The sequence below is a fragment of the Bombina bombina genome, chromosome 4 (assembly GCF_027579735.1).
Source record: "Bombina bombina isolate aBomBom1 chromosome 4, aBomBom1.pri, whole genome shotgun sequence".
NCBI classification, from domain to species: domain Eukaryota; kingdom Metazoa; phylum Chordata; class Amphibia; order Anura; family Bombinatoridae; genus Bombina; species Bombina bombina.
In genome coordinates, this window is record NC_069502.1 from 800,892,769 (window position 1) to 800,910,909 (window position 18,141).

An 18,141-nucleotide genomic window follows, 5' to 3' on the forward strand; every position below is an offset into this window, starting at 1 on the left:
CTCCCTCTTGGGAGAAAATCCTTGAATTCCAATTGATATCCGTGAGTCACTATTTCTAGTGCCCAGGGATCCTGAACATCTCTTGCCCAAGCCTGAGCAAAGAAAGAGAGTCTGCCCCCTACTAAATCCAGTCCCGGATCAGGGGCCGCCCCTTCATGCTGTCTTAGGAGCAGGCGCAGGCTTTTTGGATTGTTTACCCTTTTTCCAGTTCTGATTAGGTCTCCATACTGACTTAGATTGGGTAAAATTCCCTTCCTGCTTTGAGGAGGAAGAAGAAGAAGCGGGGGGTCCTCCTTTAAGTTCCGAAAGGAACGGAAATTATTCTGTTTACCCCTCATTTTAACCGACTTATCCTGAGGTAGGGCATGGCCTTTACCTCCTGTAATATTAGAAATGATTTCCTTCAATTCTGGCCCAAAAAGGGTCTTACCTTTAAAAGGAAATAGCTAAAAGCTTATGTTTTGATGACACATCAGCAGACCAAGGTTTGAGCCACAGAGGGGTAGTTATCAACGTGTCTACTTTACCTGCCTTCGCCGGTTCAATACGCCCGCCTAAGCTCGCCTCACATCGCCGCCGCGGACCTGCAAAAATTCGCCTAAGTTATCAAAAAAGCTGTCAAAAAGCCGCGCACCAAGTACGGGGCGATGAGCAGCGGATTGTGATAGTTATCACTCATCCGATCTCGCTGCTCTTCGGCTTTTTTACAGATTTTTTGTTAGCCTGTCACTAAGCACTCACACTAAACTACACTGTTCTACCCCCTATACCGGCACCCCCGGAGCCCCCCGCAACTAAATAAAGTTAGTAACCCCTAAACCGCCACTCCCGGACACTGCCGCCACCTACATTATACCTAGTAACCCCTATACCCTATACATCTTGGATGACGTCCCTTAAAGGAGCCTTCATTCGTCGGTAGTCCGTCGGGGAAGAAGGATGTTCCGCGTCGGCGGAATGAAGATGGATCCTGAAGAAGAAGATTGAAGACCCCGCTTAGAAGATGACATCACCCGGACGGAAGACTTCTTCAGCACCGCTTGGAAGATGACATCGCCCGGATGGAAGACTTCTTCAGCGCCGCTTGGAGGATCACTTCATCGGATGGAAGACTTCTTCAGCGCCCCTTGGAGGATCACTTCTGCCACTCCGGATCTCCTCTTCGGTTCCATCGGTGGGTCGGCTGGCTGAAGACAACTCAAGGTAGGATGATCTTCAGGGGGGTAGTGTTAGGTTTATTTAAGGGGGGTTTGGGTTAGATTAGGGGTATGTGGGTGGTGGGTTTTAATGTTGGGGGGGTTGTATTTTTCTTTTACAGGCAAAAGAGCAGTTTTCGTTGGGGCATGCCCCGCAAAAGGCCCTTTTAAGGGCTGGTAAGGTAAAAGAGCTTTGAACTTTTTAAATTTAGAATAGGGTAGGGCATTTTTTTATTTTGGGGGGGCTTTTGTTATTTTATTAGGGGGCTTAGATTAGGTGTAAGTATCTTAAAATTGTTGTAATATTTTTTAAATGTTTGTAACTTATTTTTTTTATTTTTTGTACTTTAGTTAGTTTATGTAATTGTATTTAATTGTAGTTATTTGTAGTTAATTTATTGAATTAATTTAATCATAGTGTAGTGTTAGGTTTAATTGTAACTAAGGTTAGGATTTATTTTACAGGTAATTTTGTATTTCTTTTAGCTAGGTAGTTATTAAATAGTTAATAACTATTCTAAGTAGCTAAAATAAATACAAAGTTACCTGTAATCCTAAAATAGCTACAATGTAATTATTAATTATATTGTAGCTATCTTAGGGTTTATTTTACAGGTAAGTATTTAGTTTAAATAGGAATAATTTATTTAAGTATAGTGTAGTGTTAGGTGTAATTGTAACTTAGGTTAGTTTTTATTTTACAGGTAAATTTCTCTTTATTTTAGCTAGGTAGCTATTAAATAGTTAATAACTATTTAATAGCTATTGTACCTAGGTAAAATAAATTGAAATTTGCCTGTAAAATAAAAATAAATCCTAAAATAGCTACAATATAATTATTATTTATATTGTAGCTATATTAGGGTTTATTTTAAAGGTAAGTATTTAGTTTTAAATAGGATTAACTTAGGCCTAGATTTAGAGTTTTGTCGGTAACGACCCGCGTAGCTAACGCATGCTTTTTTTTCCCCGCACCTTTTAAAGCCCGCTGGTATTTAGAGTTCACTGAATGGCAGGCTTTTCTGTGCGTTAGGCTCCAAAAAGGGAGCGTAGAGCATCATTTACCGCCACTGGAACTCTCGATACCAGAGTTGCTTACGGACGCGACCAGCCTCAAAAACGTGCTCGTGCACGATTCCCCCATAGGAAACAATGGGGCTGTTTGAGCTGAAAAAAAACCTAACACCTGCAAAAAAGCCGTGTTCAGCTCCTAACGCAGCCCATTGTTTCCTATGGGGAAACACTTCCTAAGTCTGCACCTAACACCCTAACATGTACCCCGAGTCTAAACACCCCTAACCTTACACTTATTAACCCCTAATCTGCCGACCCCGCTATCGCTGACCCCTGCATTATATTATTAACCCCTAATCTGCCGCTCCGTACACCGCCGCCACCTACATTATACCTATGTACCCCTAATCTGCTGCCCCTATATTATATTTATTAACCCCTAATCTGCCCCCCACAACGTCGCCTCCACCTGCCTACACTTATTAACCCCTAATCTGCCGAGCGGACCGCACCGCTATTATTATAAAGTTATTAACCCCTAATCCGCCTCACTAACCCTATAATAAATAGTATTAACCCCTAATCTGCCCTCCCTAACATTGCCGACACCTAACTTCAATTATTAACCCCTAATCTGCCGACTGGAGCTCACCGCTATTCTAATAAATTTATTAACCCCTAAAGCTAAGTCTAACCCTAACACTAACACCCCCCTAAATTAAATATAATTTTAATCTAACGAAATTAATTAACTCTTATTAAATAAATTATTCCTATTTAAAGCTAAATACTTACCTGTAAAATAAACCCTAATATAGCTACAATATAAATTATAATGATATTATAGCTATTTTAGGATTAATATTTATTTTACAGTCAACTTTGTATTTATTTTAACCAGGTACAATAGCTATTAAATAGTTAATAACTATTTAGAAGCTAAAATAGTTAAAATAATTACAAATTTACCGGTAAAATAAATCCTAACCTAAGTTACAATTAAACCTAACACTACACTATCAATAAATTAATTAAATAAAATACCTATAATTATCTACAATTAAACCTAACACTACACTATCAATAAATAAATTAAATACAATTCCTACAAATAAATACAATGAAATAAACTAACTAAAGTACAAAAAATAAAAAAGAACTAAGTTACAAAAAATAAAAAAATATTTACAAACATTAGAAATATATTACAACAATTTTAAACTAATTACACCTACTCTAAGCCCCCTAATAAAATAACAAAGACCCCCAAAATAAAAAAATGCCCTACCCTATTCTAAATTACTAAAGTTCAAAGCTCTTTTACCTTACCAGCCCTTAAAAGGGCTCTTTGCGGGGCATGCCCCAAGAAGTTCAGCTCTTTTGCCTGTAAAAAAAAAACATACAATACCCCCCCCAACATTACAACCCACCACCCACATACCCCTAATCTAACCCAAACCCCCCTTAAATAAACCTAACACTAAGCCCCTGAAGATCTCCCTACCTTGAGTCGTCTTCACCCAGCCGAGCCAAATTCTTCATCCAAGCGGAGCAAGAAGAGGTCCTCCATCCGGTAGAAGTCTTCATCCAAGCGGGGCAGAAGAGTTCTTCCATCCGATTGAAGTCTTCATCAAAGTGGAATCTTCTATCGTCATCCATCCGGAGCGGAGCGGCAGCATCCTGAAGACCTCCGACGCGGAACATCCATCCTGGCCGACGACTGAACGACGAATGACGGTTCCTTTAAATGACGTCATCCAAGATGGCGTCCCTCGAATTCCGATTGGCTGATAGGATTCTATCAGCCAATCGGAATTAAGGTAGGAATATTCTGATTGGCTGATGGAATCAGCCAATCAGAATCAAGTTCAATCCGATTGGCTGATCCAATCAGCCAATCAGATTGAGCTTGCATTCTATTGGCTGTTCCGATCAGCCATTAGAATGCGAGCTCAATCTGATTGGCTGATTGGATCAGCCAATCGGATTGAACTTGATTCTGATTGGCTGATTCCATCAGCCAATCAGAATATTCCTACCTTAATTCCGATTGGCTGATAGAATCCTATCAGCCAATCGGAATTCGAGGGACGCCATCTTGGATGACGTCATTTAAAGGAACCGTCATTCGTCGTTCAGTCGTCGGCCAGGATGGATGTTCCGCGTCGGAGGTCTTCAGGATGCTGCCGTTCCGCTCCGGATGGATGACGATAGAAGATTCCGCTTTGATGAAGACTTCAATCGGATGGAAGACCTCTTCTGCCCCGCTTGGATGAAGACTTCTACCGGATGGAGGACCTCTTCTTGCTCCGCTTGGATGAAGAATTTGGCTCGGCTGGGTGAAGACGACTCAAGGTAGGGAGATCTTCAGGGGCTTAGTGTTAGGTTTATTTAAGGGGGGTTTGGGTTAGATTAGGGGTATGTGGGTGGTGGGTTGTAATGTTGGGGGGGGTATTGTATGTTTTTTTTTACAGGCAAAAGAGCTGAACTTCTTGGGGCATGCCCCGCAAAGGGCCCTGTTCAGGGCTGGTAAGGTAAAAGAGCTTTGAACTTTAGTAATTTAGAATAGGGTAGGGCATTTTTTTATTTTGGGGGGCTTTGTTATTTTATTAGGGGGCTTAGAGTAGGTGTAATTAGTTTAAAATTGTTGTAATATATTTCTAATGTTTGTAAATATTTTTTTATTTTTTGTAACTTAGTTCTTTTTTATTTTTTGTACTTTAGTTAGTTTATTTCATTGTATTTATTTGTAGGAATTGTATTTAATTTATTTATTGATAGTGTAGTGTAAGGTTTAATTGTAGATAATTATAGGTATTTTATTTAATTAATTTATTGATAGTGTAGTGTTAGGTTTAATTTTAACTTAGGTTAGGATTTATTTTACAGGTAATTTTGTAATTATTTTAACTAGGTAACTATTAAATAGTTATTAACTATTTAATAGCTATTGTACCTGGTTAAAATAAATACAAAGTTGCCTGTAAAATAAATATTAATCCTAAAATAGCTACAATGTAACTATTAGTTATATTGTAGCTATATTAGGGTTTATTTTACAGGTAAGTATTTAGCTTTAAATAGGAATAATTTATTTAATAAGAGTTAATTAATTTCGTTAGATTAAAATTATATTTAACTTAGGGGGGTGTTAGTGTTAGGGTTAGACTTAGCTTTAGGGGTTAATACATTTATTAGAATAGCTGTGAGCTCCAGTCGGCAGATTAGGGGTTAATAATTGAAGTTAGGTGTCGGCGATGTTAGGGAGGGCAGATTAGGGGTTAATACTATTTATTATAGGGTTAGTGAGGCGGATGAGGGGTTAATAACTTTATTATAGTAGCGGTGCGGTCCGCTCGGCAGATTAGGGGTTAATAAGAATAGGCAGGTGGAGGCGACGTTGAGGGGGGCAGATTAGGGGTTAATAAATATAATATAGGGGTCGGCGGTGTTAGGGGCAGCAGATTAGGGGTACATAAGGTTAAAGTAGGTTGCAGCGCTTTGCGGTCGGCAGATTAGGGGTTAATTATTGTAGGTAGCTGGCGGCGACGTTGTGGGGGGCAGGTTAGGGGTTAATAAATATAATATAGGGGTCGGCGGTGTTAGGGGCAGCAGATTAGGGGTACATAAGTATAACGTAGGTGGCGGTCGGCAGATTAGGGGTTAAAGAAATTTAATCGAGTGTCGGCGATGTGGGGGGACCTCGGTTTAGGGGTACATAGGTAGTTTATGGGTGTTAGTGTACTTTAGAGCACAGTAGTTAAGAGCTTTATAAACCGGCGTTAGCCCAGAAAGCTCTTAACTACTGACTTTTTTCTGCGGCTGGAGTTTTGTCGTTAGAGGTCTAAAAATCACTCCAGCCACGACTCTAAATACCGGCGTTAGAAAAATCCCATTGAAAAGATAGGATACGCAATTTACGTAAGGGGATCTGCGGTATGGAAAAGTCACGGCTGTAAAGTGAGCGTTAGACCCTTTAATGACTGGCTCTAAATACCGGCGGTAGCCTAAAACCAACGTTAGGAGCCTCTAACGCTGGTTTTTACGGCTACCGCCCAACTCTAAATCTAGGCCTTAGTTAATAAGAGAAATATTATTTAGATTTATTTAATTAATATTTAAGTTAGGGGGGTGTTAGGGTTAGTGTTAGACTTAGGTTTAGGGGTTAATAATTTTATTACAGTGGCGGCGGTGTAGGGGGGGCAGGATAGGGGTTAATAAATTTATTATAGGTGGCGACGGTGTAGGGGGCAGGATAGGGGTTAATAAATTTAATATAGGTTACGGCGGGGTCCGGGAGCGGCGGTTTAGGGGTTAAACTATTTATTTAGTTGCGGCGATGTCCGGGATCGGCAGGATAGGGGTTAATAACTTTATTATAGAGGGTGGCAGTATAGGGGGGGCAGGATAGGGGTTAATAGGTATCATGTAGGTGGCGGTGGGGTCTGGGAGCGGCGGTTTAGGGGTTAATACATATATTATAGTTGCGGTGGGGTCTGGGAGCGGCAGTTTAGGGGTTAATACATATATTATAGTTGTGGCGGGGTCAGGGAGCGGCGGTTTAGGGGTTAACATGTTTATTATAGTGGCGGTGTAGGGGGGACAGATTAGGGGTGTTTAGATTCGGGGTACATGTTAGGGTGTTAGGTGCAGATGTTTCCCATAGAAATCAATGGGATATCTGGCAGCAGCGAACATGAACTTTCACTATGGTCAGACTCCCATTGATTCCTATGGGATCCGCCGCCTCCAGGGCGGCGGATTGAAAACCAGGTACGCTGGGCCGGAAAAGTGCAGAGCGTACCTGCTAGTTTTTTGATAACTAGCAAAAGTAGTCAGATTGTGCCGCACTTGTGTGCGGAACATCTGGAGTGACATAAGAATCGATCTGTGTCGGACTGAGTCCGGCGGATTGAAGCTTACGTCACAAAATTCTACTTTTGCCGGTCTGTAGCCTTTGATAACTAAGGCGGATCAGCCTCGCCACAAATATGCTGCGGAATTCCAGCGTATTTGAGGTTGACGGCTTGAAAACTACCCCCCACAATGCTCTATGTGCTAAAAAAGCAAATCCTGCATTTTTTGCCACTAATTTAGCAATTTGAAAAGCGGCATCAGTAATAAAAGAATTAGCTAGCTTAAGAGCCTTAATTCTATCTAAGATGTCATCTAATGGAGTCTCAACCTTAAGAGACTCTTCTAGAGCCTCAAACCAAAAAGCTGCTGCAGTAGTTACTGGAACAATGCAAGCCGTAGGTTGTAAAAGAAACCCCTGATTAACAAATATTTTCTTTAGTAGACCCTCTAATTTCTTATCCATAGGGTCTTTGAAAGAACAACTATCCTCAATGGGTATAGTAGTATGCTTAGCTAGGGTAGATAAAGCTCCCTCTACCTTAAGGACCATTTGTCATGAGTCCCGAATGGTATCTGATATGGGAAACATTTTCTTAAAATTAGAAGGGGGAGAAAACGGTATACCTGGTCTATCCCATTCCTTTCTAATAATTTCCGAAATTCTCTTAGGAACCGGAAAAACATCAGTGTAAGTAGGTACTTCCAAGTATTTATCCACTTTACACAATTTCTCTGGAGGAATCACAATAGGGTCACAATCATCCAGAGTCGCTAAAACCTCCCTAAGTAACAGGCGGAGGTGTTCAAGCTTAAATTTAAATGACATAGCATCTAAATCTGACTGAGGCAAAACATTCCCTGAATCAGAAATTTCACCCTCAGACAGTAATTCCCTGATCCCCAACTCAGAGCGTTGTGAGGGAACATCGGAAATAGCTAATAAAGCATCAGAGCAATCAGTATTTACATTAATACTTGACCTACTGCGTTTATCCTGCAACACTGGTAATTTAGACAATACCTCTGTAAGGGTAGTTGACATAACTGCAGCCATCTCCTGCAGAGTAAAGGAATTAGACACACTAGAAGTACTTGGCGTCGCTTGTGTGGGCATTAAAGGTTGTGACACTTGAGGAGAATTGGATGGCATATCCTGATTCTCTTCAGACTGAGAATCATCCTTAGGCATACTTTATTTATTTAAAATATGCTTTTTACATTGTAAGGCCCTTTCAGTACAAGAGTTACACAATGTTAGAGGGGGTTGCACAATAGCTTCTAAACACATAGAACAATGAAAATCCTCAATGTCATGACATGTTGAACAGACTAGTAATACCACAAAAGTCGTTTAAACACTTATTTATTGCATAAAATAAACATTTGAAAAAACGTGTACTGTGCCTTTAAGAAAAGAAAAAGTGAACAATTTTTCTAAAATGCTCAATTAATGTTAAATTAACCCCAAATGTAACTAAAAATCGTTGGTTAATCCAAAAATTACTGCACCCAGAAGCAAGGGCAGAAATAAGGCTTTAAAGTACTTATATCAACAACTAGTCAAAAGATAGATAAAAATACCCTCTGCACCTCGCCACTCCTTTGCTGTGGCGCCTACCTGCCCCCAGGGTACTTTGAAACAAGTTGCCAACCCTTCAGACCAGCTACACAGTCCAGGAGCCACCGGAGTTACTGCTTGCTGCTGCTTAGCCTGAAGGAAGTGCGCATCTGAGCGTGCAAAAATAAGCCCCGCCCCTTAAGGTCAATGCCGGAGTAGGCCCAAACACAACCGCATGGGAATGCGGTTTGCACCAAAGTAAATATACATACACAATACAACCCCTCAAACCAAAATAAACAAATTTTAGATGCCAATAATAAAAATCGTAATATATCGTTTTTACATTGTCTCCCATGTCACATTGCCCAATAATGTCAACCAATGATAACTATAATATAGGGACTCCAGTAATACCCCTCTTATAAATTAGGATTACTGCTTACCCCATTCCCATACAGGGAAATAATGCCAGCCAGTTCTGATACACCAAGTCTCCTCAGAAAAAAAGGCTTCACATACCTTAATGCTGCTTGTAGCATAAAACCGGTCTCCACACTGAAGATGTCTCATGGTTACCTTCAGAAGTCTTGTGGGAACCAGCATGGATCTTAGTTACAACTGCTAAGATCATCAACCTCAGGGCAGAAATCTTCTTCCATATCCCCCTGAGGAAAATAGTACACACCGGTACCATTTAAAATAAAAAACTTCTTGATCGAAGAAACTAAAACTAACACCTCACTTTACCATGTCTTTCTAGTATAACACAGGCAAAGAGAATGACTGGAGGTGGAGGGGAAGGGAGGGGCTATATATACAGCTCTGCTGTGGTGCTCTTTGCCACTTCCTGTTAGCAGGAGATTAAAATCCCACAAGTAAGGATGAAATCCGTGGACTCGTCATATCTTTATAAAAGAAACAGCCATTTTCTGCTGAAAAATTAATCCACAACCCAAAATATAAGTTTATTCTCATGAATGAAAAGAAAAAACGTAAGACAGCTGCCTGAAAAACTTTTCTACCAAAAACTGCTTCCGAAGAAGTGAATACATCAAAACGGTAGAATTTAGTAAATGTATGCAAAGAAAACCAGGTTGCGGCTTTGCAAATCTGATCAACTGAAGCTTTATTCTTAAAAGCCCACGAAGGGGAGACTGAATTAATAGAATGAGCTGTAATTTTCTGAGGCGGGTCTTAACCCGACCCCAAATACCACGAAGCAAAGGAAACGGTAGAAGCCTTCTGACCTTTCCTAGAACCAGAAAAGATAACAAATATACTAGAAGTCTTCCTGAAATCTTTAGTAGCTTCAACATAATATTTCAAACTCTTACTTCATCCAAAGAATGTAAAGATTTCTCCAAAGTATTCTTAGGATTAGGACACAAGGAAAAGACAACAATTTCACTATTAATGTTGTTAGAATTCACAACCTTAGGTAAGAATTTAAATGAAGTCCGCAAAACCACCTAATCCTGATGAAAAATCAGAGAAGGAGATTCACAAGAAAGAGCAGATAAATCAGAAACTCTTCTAGCAGAAGAGATGGCCAAAAGAAACAACACTTTCCAAGAAAGTAGTTTAATGTCCAAAGAATGCAAAGGCTCAAACGGAGGAGCCTGTAAAGCCTTCAAAACCAAATTATGACTCCAAGGAGGAGAGAATGAATTAATGACAGGCTTGATACAAACCAAAGCCTGAACAAAACAGTGAATATCAGGAAGCTTAAGCAATCTTTCTGTGAAATAAGACAGAAAAAGCAGAGATTTGTCCCTTCAAGGAACTTGCAGACAAAACCTTATCCAAACCATCCTGAAGAAACTGCAGAATTCTAGGAATTCTAAAAGAATGTCAAACGAATTTATGAGAAGAACACCATGAATATAAGCCTTCCAAATTCGATAATAAATCTTCCTAGAAACAGCTTAATGAGCTTGTAACATAGTATTAATCAATGTGTCAGAGAAACCTCTATGACTAAGCACTAGGCATTCAATTTCCATACCTTCAAATTAAATGATTTGAAATCCTGATGGAAGAGGCCAAGGTTGGCAACTGGACATCCGAACAAGATCCACATACCAAAACCTGTGTGGCCATTCTGGAGCTACCAGCAGTACAAATGACTGTTCCATGATGATTTTGGATATCACTCTTGGAAGAAGAACTAGAGGCGGAAAAATATAAGCAGGCTGGCAACACCAAGGAAGTGTCAATGCATCCACTGCTTCTGCCTGAAGAACCCTGTACCTGGACAGGTACCTGGGAAGTTTCTTGTATACATGATAAACCATCAGATCTATTTCTGAAAGACCCCACATCTGAACAATCTGAGAAAACACATCTGGATGGAGAGACTCTCCCCCGGATGTAAAGTCTGACGGCTGAGATAATCCGCTTCATAATTGTCTATACCTGGGACATGTACCACAGAGATTAGACAAGAGCTGGTTTCCGCCCAATAAAGTATTCAAGATACTTCCTTCATAGCTAGGGGACTGAGTCCCACCCTGATGATTGACATATGCCACAGTTGTGATATTGTTTGTCTGAGAACAAATGAACGGTTCTCTCTTAATAGAGGCCAAGCCTGAAGAACCCTGAAAATCGCACAAGTTCCAAAATATTGATTGGTAATCTCGCCTCTTGAGATTTCCAAACCCCTTGTGCTGTCAGAGATCCCCAAACAGCTCCCCAACCTGAAAAAAAATTGCATCTGTTGTTATCAGAGTCCAGGTTGGACAAACCAAAGAGGCCCCTGGAAATATACGATGGTGATCTAACCACCAAGTCAGAGATAATCGAACATTGGGATTTAAGGATATTAATTGTGATATATTTGTATAATCCCAGCACCATTGATTCAGCATACAAAGCTGGAGAGGTCTCTCTGAAAGGAATAATAGAGACTGAAGGTTCTGACAAGCTGAAACCAATTTAAATTGTCTCTTGTCTGTTAAAGACAGAGTCATGGATACTGAAACTATCTGGAAACCTAAAAAAGTGACCCTTGTCTGAGGAATCAAGGAACTTTTTGGTAAATTGATCCTCCAACCATGTCTTTGAAGAAACAACAGTAGTTAATTTGTGTGAAATTATGCAGAACTTAAAGACTGAGCAAGTACCAAGATATCGTCCAAATAAGGAAACACCGCAACACCCCACTCTCTGATAACAGAGAAGACACCAAGAACCTTGAAAAGATTCCTAGAGCTGTCGCTAGGCCAAAAAGGAAGAGCAAAAATTGGTAATGCTTGTCTAAAAGAGAGAATCTCAGAAACTGAAAGCAATCTGGATGAATAAAAATATGAATATATACATCCTGTAAGTCTATTGTGGGCATATAATGGCCTTGCTGAACAAAAGGCAGAATAGACCTTATAATCACCATTTATAAAATTGCTCTTACAGATCGATTCAAAATTTTTAGATCCATAACTGGTCTGAATTAATTTTCTTTCTTTGGGACAATGAATAGATTTGAATAAAACCCCAGACCCTGTTCCTGAAACGGAACTGGCATGATTACCCCAGATAACTCCAGGGCTGAAACATACTTCAGGAAAACCTGAGGCTTAACTGGGTTTGCTGGAATGCGTGAGAGAAAAAAACTTCTCACAAGCGGTCTTACTTTAAATCCTATTCTGTACCCCTGAGAAACAATTCTCTGAATCCAATGATTTTGGACTGAATTGATCCAAACATCTTAGATAAATCTTAATCTGCCCCGTACCAGCTGAGCTGGAATAAGAGCCGCACCTTCATGCAGACTTGGGGGCTGGCTTTAATCTCTTAAATGGCTTGGATTTATTCTAATTTGAATAAGGCTTCCAATTGGAAACAGATTCCTTGGGGAAGAATTAGATTTCTGTTCCTTAATAAAGAATGAAAAATGGTTAGAAGCTTTAAATTTACCCTTAGATCTTAATCTTGAGGCAAAAAAACTCCCTTCCCCCCAGTGACAGTTGAAATTATTGAATCCAACTATTGAACCAAAAAATGTATTACCTTTGAAGGAAAGAAAAAGCAATCTCGACTTAGAAGTCATATCAGCATTCCAAGATTTAAGCCACAAAGCTCTTCTAGCTAAAATAGCTAAAGACATAGATTTAACATCAATTTTGATAATATAAAAAAATGGCATCACAAATAAAATTATTATCATGTGGAATCAAGATAACAATGCTAGACAAATCATAATCTGATACTTGTTGCACTAAAGTTTCCAACCAAAAGGTTGAAGCAGCTGCAACAACAGCCAAAGAAATTGCAGGCCTAAAAAAAGACCTGAAAATAAATAAACTTTCCTTAGATAAGATACAAGTTTCCTATCTAAAGGATCTTAAAATAAATACTATCCTCCATAGGAATAGTAGTACGTTTAGCAACAGTAGAGATAGCCCCAACTTTGGGGATTTTTTCCCAAATCTCCAATCTAACTGCTGGCAAAGGATGCAATTTTTAAAACCTTAAAGAAGGAATAAAAGAAGTGCCAGGCCTATTCCATTCCTTAGAAATCATATCAGAAATAGCATCAGGAACTGGAAAAACCTCTGGAATAAACACAGGAGGTTTAAATACGTTTACTAGTTTAATAACAACAGGACTAATCTCCTCAATATCCAATATAATCAACACTTCTTCAACAAAGAACGAATGTACTCCATTTAAATAAATAAGTAGATTTGTCAGTGTCAATATCTGAGGAAGGATCTTCTGAATCAGATAGATGCTCATCAGAAGAGGATAATTCAGTATGTTGTCGGTCATTTGAAATTTCATCAACTTTATGAGAAGTTTTAAAAGACCTTTACATTTATTAGAAGCGGGATGGCAGACAAAGCCTTCTGAATAGAAACAGCAATGAAAACATACTTACCAGAAGACACCCATCCACATATAGCAGATAGCCAAACCAGTACTGAAAGGGTTATCAGTAGAGGTAATGGAATATGAGAGTATATCGTCGATCTGAAAAGTGAGGTAGGAGACCTATGAAATAGATCTCCAGTGAGGAAAACCATTGCATTCAATAGGTGATACTCCCTTCACATCCCTCTGACATTCACTGTACTCTGAGAGGAATCGGGCTTCAAAATGCTGAGAAGCGCATATCAACGTAGAAAACTTAGGACAAACTTACTTCACCACCTCCATAGGAGGCAAAGTTTGTAAAACTGAATTATGGGTGTGGTGAGGGGTGTATTTATAGGCATTTTGAGGTTTGGGAAACTTTGCCCCTCCTGGTAGGATTGTATATCCCATAAGTCACTAGCTCATGGACTCTTGCCAATTACATGAAAGAAAACAGAATGCTATTAACTGTATTATTTTCAGTCTATAAGCACTGACGCCTAGATTACGAGTTTGGCGTTAACAGGGGTGCGTTGCTAACACTAACCCCCTGAAGATCACCCTACCTTGAGCCGTCTTCACCCAACCGGGCACAAGTGGTCCTCCATACGGCAGAAGTCTTCATCCGATCGGGGCAGAAGAGGTCCTCCAGACGGCAGAAGGCTTCATCCAAGCAGCATCTTCTATCTTCATCCTTCTGGAGCGGAGCGGAGCAATCTTCAATCCAGCCGACACGGAGCCATCCTCTTCAAACGACGTCCTAACGAAGAATAAAGGTTCCATTAAATTATGTCATCCAAGATGGCGTCCCTTGAATTCTGATTGGCTGATAGGATTCTATCAGCTAATCGGAATTAAGGTAGGAAAAAAACCTATTGGCTGATGCAATCAGCCAATAGGATTGAGCTCATATTCTATTGGCTGATTGGAACAGCCAATAGAATGCCAGTTCAATCCTATAGGCTGATTGCATCAGCCAATAGCATTTTTCCTACCTTAATTCCGATTGGCTGATAGAATCCTATCAGCCAATCGGAATTCAAGGGAATTCAAGGGACGCCATCTTGGATGATGTCATTTAAAGGAACCTTCATTCTTTGTTAGGACGTCGTTTGAAGAGGATGGCTCCGCGTCGGCTGGATTGAAGATGGCTCCGCTCCGGAAGGATGAAGATTGAAGATGCCGCTTGGATGAAGCCTTCTGCCATCTGGAACACCTCTTCTGCCCCGATCGGATGAAGACTTCTGCCGTATGGAGGACCACTTGTGCCCAGCTGGGTGAAGACGGCTCGAGGTAGGGTGATCTTCAGGGGGTTAGTGTTAGGTTTTTTTAAGGGGGGATTGGGTGGGTTTTAGAGTAGGGGTGTGTGGGTGGTGGGTTTTAATGTTGGGGGGGTATTGTATTTTTCTTTTACAGGTAAAAGAGCTGAATACTTTGGGGCAATGCCCCGCAAAAAGCCCTTTTAAGGGCTATTTGTAATTTAGTATAGGGTAGGGACATTTTATTATTTTGGGGGCTTTTTATTTTATTAGGGGGATTAGATTAGGTGTAATTAATTTAAAATTCTTGTAAATATTTTTTTATTTTCTGTAATTTAGTGTTTTTTTTTCCGTAATTTAGTTTATTGAATTTAATTGTAATTAATTGTTGGTAGTTTAGGTAATTTATTTAATGATAGGGTAGGTGTAATTGTAACTTAGGTTAGGATTTATTTTACAGGTAATTTTGTACTTATTTTAGCTAGGTAGTTATTAAATAGTTAATAACTATTTAATAACTATTCTACCTAGTTAAAATAAATACAAAGTTGCCTGCAAAATAAATATAAATCCTAACCTAGCTACAATGTAACTATTAGTTATATTGTAGCTAGCTTAGGGTTTATTTTATAGATAAGTATTTAGTTTTAAATAGAATTAATTTATTTCATTATGATAAATGTATTTCATTTAATTTAAATTATATTTAAGTTAGGGGGGTTAGACTTAGGTTTAGGGGTTAATAAATTTATTATAGTAGCGGCGATGTTGGGGTCGGAAGATTAGGGGTTAATAAATGTAGGTAGGTGTCGGCAACGTTGGGGTTGGCAGATTAGGGGTTAATAAAATTTAACTAGTGTTTGCGAGGCGGGAGTGCGGCGGTTTAGGGGTTAATACATTTATTAAAGTGGCGGCGATGTCCAGTCGGCAGATTAGGGGTTGATAATTGTATGTAGCGGCGACGTTGGGGGGCAGATTAGGGGTTAATAAATATAATGTAAGTGGCAGCGATGTTAGGGGCAGCTGATTAGGGGTTCATAGGTATAATGTAGGTGGGGACGATATCCGGTCGGCAGATTAGGGGTTAAAAAATTTTATTTTAGTGTTTGCGATGTGGGGGGGCCTCGGTTTAGGGATTGATAAGTAGTTTATGGGTGTTAGTGTACATTGTAGCACTTTAGTTAAGAGTTTTATGTTCCGGCGTTAGCCCATAAAACTAATAACTACTGACTTTAAAATGCGGTAGGAGTCTTGACAGGAGAAGGTCTACCACTCACTTCTTCCAAGACTCATAATACCAGCATTAGGGAAATCCCATTAAAAAGATAGGATACGCAATTGACGTAAGGGGATTTGCGGTAGCTTCGAGTCGCGGAAGAAAAGTGAGCGGTGAGCCTGTACCTGTCAGACTCGTAATACCAGCGTTAGGTAAAAAGCAGCATTGGGACCTCTCAACGCTGCTTTTTAAGGATAACGCCAAACTCGTAATCTCGGTGTGAGTTTGCCAATTATTATAACCGTAAAAAAAATCAGATATTATAATATCTGATTTAGTTTATGGTTAAAATAATTGGCAAACTCAGTGCTTATAGACTGAAAATAATACAGTTTAGACAAATATATAATAACTAATAAAGAGGCTACAGGAGCAAGAAGATAATGTGAGTAACAAGTAACAAGATTAAACACTAAAATTACAATCATGGGAAAAATAGAAAATTGCGTATATGAGCAAATATTTAATTATTTTATAATATTTTTTTATGTGTAGTGAGATTGATATTTACAGTATTTACATTTGTAAAACAGTTTTAGCTCCGATAGTGAATATGTGGGTGGCTCTTAAAAGAGCCTTTGGGTGTATATGACAGTACAGAGGGGTTACTTGGCGCTGGTGTACTTGGTGACGGCCTTGGTGCCCTCAGACACGGCGTGCTTAGCTAGCTCTCCCGGCAGCAGCAGGCAGACAGCAGTTTGGATCTCCCGGGAAGTGATGGTGGAGCGCTTGTTGTAGTGAGCCAGGCGGGAGGCTTCCCCTGCGATGCGCTCGAAAATGTCGTTGACAAAGGAGTTCATGATGCCCATGGCCTTGGAGGAGATGCCGGTGTCCGTGTGCACCTGCTTCAGCACCTTGTACACGTAGATGGCATAGCTTTCCTTCCTGCTTCTCTTCTGCTTCTTGCCGTCCTTCTTCTGAGTCTTAGTCACCACTTTCTTGGAGCCCTTCTTGGGCACTGGCTGGTTCAGGCATCGCTAGGAAATGAGCTCTTCACAACACAGAGAACTAATAACTGACAGTGCCGCCAAGAGCTCTATTTATTGTCAGGGATCAATAGGGGTGGGTCTGTGTGCTGATATCTGATTAGCTAAAATGTCATGTGATATCTTAAGTAGTTTATGAGTGGTGTATACTAAATTTTAAATTTCATTGGTTCCTTCCAAAACTGACCAATCACAGTAAGGTCTTTGTTCTCCATAGGTATAAATGAGTAGTGAGGGGATTTAGTTACTGTTTCTCTGCTACAAGTAAAACTTTCTAATCATGTGAGGAAGAGGCAAACAAGGCGGTAAAGTCCGTGCTAAGGCCAAGACTCACTCATCTAGGGCCGGTCTGCAGTTCCCAGTCGGCCGTGTGCACAGGCTGCTCCGGAAGGGGAACTACACTGAGCGGGTGGGAACTGGTGCTCCCGTCTATCTGGCTGCAGCTGAATTGCTAAATTATATTGTGTTGCTTTCTAAGTTTGAAATTAAAACACAATTAATAAAATATCTCGTTTAATAAACCTATTCTGTTTAAAAAGAAAAAAAGGTGACGTGCACAAAGTAATAGGTTTTGATTTACAATAAGAACTAAAGTTCTAAAAATAAAGTCTTCTCTGTTCCACACATAAATTTTTTTTTAATACATAACACAAACTGCTGTAATACATCACTTAATACAAAATGTCTGATTATAAAATAGTTTTGTAATATTTTTTTCAATTCAGTGTATTTTTAGTATCTGCCCACTAATGTGCATTATTTTCCCACTTTGCAAAAAAACAATATAAGAAACAAGCAGGTATTTATTTAAAAACACACACAGAAGTTATGGATGAATTAAATACAGTTAAGGAAAATACTGTTTTATTTATTTCTGATCCCAGATATGAAAGTTATACTGAACAACTTGCAGAAACAATGAAACAGCTCAACGATGATCTATCAGACCGAAAAGCGAAGAAATACCATCGCGACTGCAAGGACTATGACCTTGATGTGGTTTACAATTGGGCCTCTATACAAAGAAACTCTAACAGGTCCAGCAATAAGAAAGGCCAACACAGTAACAACCGAAGGGGTCAAGTCAGTAAGAAAGTTACTTTTTCAAGCTTTGAAACATCTTCAGCGGAGAGTCCAA

At 39.7% G+C, this 18,141-nt stretch overlaps 1 pseudogene; it reads right to left on the minus strand.

Moving 5' to 3' along the window:
- Positions 1-16,622: 16,622 nt before the first annotated feature.
- On the minus strand, positions 16,623-16,992 carry LOC128655606 (histone H2B type 1-J-like; annotated as a pseudogene).
- Positions 16,993-18,141: the final 1,149 nt, after the last annotated feature.